The sequence below is a fragment of the Erythrolamprus reginae genome, chromosome 7, assembly GCF_031021105.1.
Source record: "Erythrolamprus reginae isolate rEryReg1 chromosome 7, rEryReg1.hap1, whole genome shotgun sequence".
NCBI classification, from domain to species: domain Eukaryota; kingdom Metazoa; phylum Chordata; class Lepidosauria; order Squamata; family Dipsadidae; genus Erythrolamprus; species Erythrolamprus reginae.
The window spans coordinates 67,561,148-67,565,757 of NC_091956.1; positions in this window are offsets into that span (position 1 = coordinate 67,561,148).

Below are 4,610 nucleotides of genomic sequence, written 5' to 3' on the forward strand. Positions count from 1 at the left end.
GGAGAAAAAGATTTTTTTATTTAGAGGTTTAATAATTGATAATGTTTTATGAACTTTGGAAAGAAAATGCATTTCCGGCAGAAGTTTGAAGTTTAATCTGCTAAGAGGTATTTATTTATTTTTATTTATTTATTTATTTATTTTGTCCAATACACAATGGGGGTTTTAGTGGGTATATATCTATATACACATAGTAAAATACATGATGAAGGTTATAGAGGAGATACTCATAGTAAAGTATATCTAAGAAATAATAGAAAAGAAGATAAAGTAATAGAACATATCAATGAAAGAATAGAAGAAGAGATATAGGAATAGAAGAAAGGTATAGGAGATATAGGAGAGCAATAGGACAGGGGACGGAAGGCACTCTAGTACAACTATTTAATTGGACATAAACAATTGCTGCGGGCTTTTTATTAGAGGTGTTTTTAGTTCACACATATATAGAATCTCTATTAGTTATATGATATTCTAGTAAGATTCAGATAAAAGGAACTTTGTTAATGTTCTCATTGATGTAAGGCAAGATTTTACAGTAAAGTGGAGAAAAAGATTATTTTATTTAGAGGTTTAATAATTGATATTGTTTTATGAACTTTATAGATTTTTTTCTAGGTGAGTAAAGAGAGATAAGAGCCTTCACTTGAAGGTTTAATATGGAAAAAAACTTTTTTATATATGTTTGATTATAAGCATTGTTTTAGTGTATGTAACTATACTGCTCAAAAAAAATAAAGGGAACACTCAAATAACATATCCTAGATTTGAATGAATGAAATATTCTCATTGAATACTTTACTCTGTACAAAGTTGAATGTGCACAACAGCATGTGAAGTTGATTGTCAATCAGTATTGCTTCCTAAGTAGACAGTTTGATTTCACAGAAGTTTGATTTACTTGGAGTTACATTGTGTTGTTTAAGTGTTCCCTTTATTTTTTTGAGTAGTGTATGTATTATTTTATTTTATAGTGAAGAAAAAAAAATTAACATCCCAAAAAGAAAAAAACTGCTGCATGAACAGCTACGGGGCTTGCCATAAAGAATTAATCCTCACATTTTGCATATGGAGAGAGACAGTCTTCATGATTCTTGTACCCTCTGATTAAAACAACTCGCAGTATCCTGGGCATATTAACTATTGTGGCGATAAAGGTTAATGAAATCTGTACTCTGAAACTTATTTTTTGACACAAAACTCCCTAACTCTGATGCATGCATGAAAAAAGAGTTTACCGCATCTTAATATTTCAGCCTGACATTTTAAGTGACTTGATAAGAAATGTGGTTTTTTTTTCTCATTTGGTACAAAAAGCTTGTATTGCAATGTTTCCCATCAGAGTTCAAATGTAGAATCTTGCCCTGCGGCAACATCTGGGCAGAGATTGGCCTTTGGAAATGTACTGTTCCATGTAAACATAACAAGCGGGGAGAAAAATGGGTAGGAATACAAATGAGAGGTAATTTGCACGTCATCCTCTATTTTGTAAAGATGAATACATGTACAGTATATGTTCTTCCACAATATGGAGGAAAATAATTATTTAGAAAGCTGTTATGCAAGTTCTGAAGCCCTAAGAAGGGTATTCATGAATATAGAAACTGTCAATGTGAACTCTCCTTTGTATTAAGAGTAGAGAGAATACAGTATAGGTAATCCCAGTGAAGGGCTACCAAAATTTTTATTCCCACACTGTGAGCGTGGCTTATGCAGGACGCCCTGCATTTTCTTTCAACATCTTTCAGTGCAAATTGGGTACTCTGGGGTGGAGCTCCATTTTTGCCACCTCACTGTGTCCCCCCCCCCTCCGGGCAGTAGCCCACCCCTGGCGTAGTTCTAATTTTACAACCACAATTGATCCCAAAATTTCTGTTGCTAACATTTGTTAAGTGGGTTTTGCCCCATTTTTTTACCTTTCTTGCCCTAGTTGTTAAATGAATTTCTGAAGTTGTTTAGTTAGTGTTGTGGTTAGCTCTGGCCCAGCTCCTGCCCCAAGGACTGTGGATGTTTTGCCCCGCCCCTGGTGAAAACTATTTTATTGTATTCCAAAAGTGTTAACCACAAAGTATTTTAAAAATGACAAATCCATTTCACTACCATCCTTTGTAGTTTCAGAGGTTCACAGCATACAGTAATTGTTATTGCTTGTGAATATTGGGTTTGATTCTGCACCCTCTTACAAACACACAGCATTAGCATGAAAAATTGATATCTAGATGTTATCATTAATGAAGATAGTGATTTTAATTCCGATGAATACATTTCCAAATATTTTTTAGGATATAAAACAATGTTATGGAAAATGAAGAAGACTTTAAAGCAGACCAAACTGTGGATCTTAAGATCATGTTATCAATGTCCATTTAAAATGTCCATTATTCTCTTGATGTAGAAATCAAATGCAGTTTTGTAAAAAGAAATGTTAGAAAAACTTCTCTTAGATAAACATATAAAGGACTGAATTCTTAATAATAAACTCTAAATTTAGCTCTCTTGAATTGCTTTAGAAAACCCACTGGTAACTAGCATAATTCATGAAGCAATGGGTCATGTGTGTCGAATTTCCTATACCATTTACTATTTGTGCACCTGCATTCTCCACCAGTTGAAACTTCCTCAAGAAAAGTCCCATGTAGAATACTTTGCAAAAATTCAGACAGGAAGTCACAAGAGCATTAGTAACTGTCAGCACCAGAGGTGGGTTCCTCTTGGTTCAGACCAGTTTCCCGAACTGGTAGTAAACTACTGGTCACGATGATGTCACAGAACCGGATTGGTCAGTGCTGCTCTGTGGGAACTGCCATATCTTTAAAAATTTGTAATTTGGGGGGGGGGGGGTGTTTCTGGAAGCCAGGTTTCCAGCACTGCACATGCATCGCCATCTTGTTTTCAGCTCTTTTTTTAAAAAAAATTGAGGGTTTTTTTTGCCCTGTACATGTGCAAGCGCGCAAAGCATGTGCCCTCCTATGAGACACAGGAGGAAGTGAACTGGCAGCGAGGTAAGTTAGAACCCATCCCTGGTCAGCACCCAACATGTGCAAACACGCTGCTGGTCACAGCTGCCACAGGCAAGAGACAAGACAAAATCTGTAGAGTGTACACTGGGTCTCTTTGGGTGATGCCATCTCATTCATATGTGGAATTATTTTTATTTTATTATTATTATTATTTTATTAGATTTGTATGCCGCCCCTCTCTGGAGACTTGGGGCAGCTCACAACAATAGTAAAACAATATTATGGCAGAACAAATCTAATATTAAAAGAAGCATATAAAAAAACCCTATCATATTTTAAAAAACCAAACAACACATACATACCAAACATAAATATAAAAAGCCTGGGGGAAGGTGTCTCAACTCCCCCATGCCTGGAGGTAAAGGTGGGTCTTGAGTAATTTACGAAAGACAAGGGGGGTGGCAGCAGTTCTAATCTCCGGGGGGAGTTGATTCCAGAGGGCCGGGGCCGCCACAGAGAAGGCTCTTCCCCTGGGGTCTGCCAAACGACATTGTTTAGTCGATGGAACCCGAAGAAGGCCAACTCTGTGGGCCCTTATTGGTCACTGGGATTAGTGCGGTAGAAGGCGGTTCCAGAGGTACTCTGGTCCAATGCCATGAAGAGCTTTAAAGGTCAGAACCAACACTTTGAATTGTGACCGTAAACTGATCGGCAGCCAATGCAGGGCGCGGAGTGTTGTAGAAATGTGGAAGCCCCACGATAGATCTCACGGCCGCGTTCTGCACGGTCTGGAGTTTCCGAACACTTTTCAAAGGTAGCCCCATGTAGAGAGCATTGCAGTAATCGAACCTCGAGATGATGAGGGCATGAGCGACTGTGAGCAACTGGTGCACCAGGCAAACCTGGGCAAACGCCCTCCTTGCCACAGCCGAAAGATGATGTTCTAATGTCAACTGTGGATTGAGGAGGACGCCCAAGTTGCGAACCCTCTCAGAGGGGGTCAGTAGTTCCCGCCTCCCCAGGGTGATGGATGGACAGATGGAATTGTCCTTGGGAGGCAAGACCCACAGCCACTCCATCTTGTCTGGGTTGAGTATGAGCTTGGAATTAAGGAAGAGATGCTGCCTAAATTGAATAACAAATCTATCTCCACCACCATTCCAGATCTTACAGTCCATATTTTTCTCTGTGCTCAAATACAGGCAGTTTAGATTTTCCCCTTAGTAAATAAAATGTTTAGGAGACTTTTTCTTGACATTTTACATGGCCAGTTTCTATATATTTATTGTATATGCCTTCTCCTCTATGCAGTATCCTAGATTTAAATCCTTATGAGACTGCAATATGTAGGTTCTAGCTTTGTTACTTACAATAAAATACAGTAGTTTACTACTATAGTGCTAATTTATAATCTGTACAATCGTTCAAAATTATTACCTAATTTACATAAATTATTTTGGAAGTAAAATAGCTCTTTTTAACCTGAAAATTAAAATATGCATAGTATAAAGTCTGTGATTAGGCACTACACTATTGCATATTTTAAAAGGTGAAATAATCAAATCAGAGTTTCATCCACAGAATTAACAGCCCGTTGATAAGGATCTTATTCAGAGTCCTTTTTCTGCATAAGAAAACAGTAATGCGATC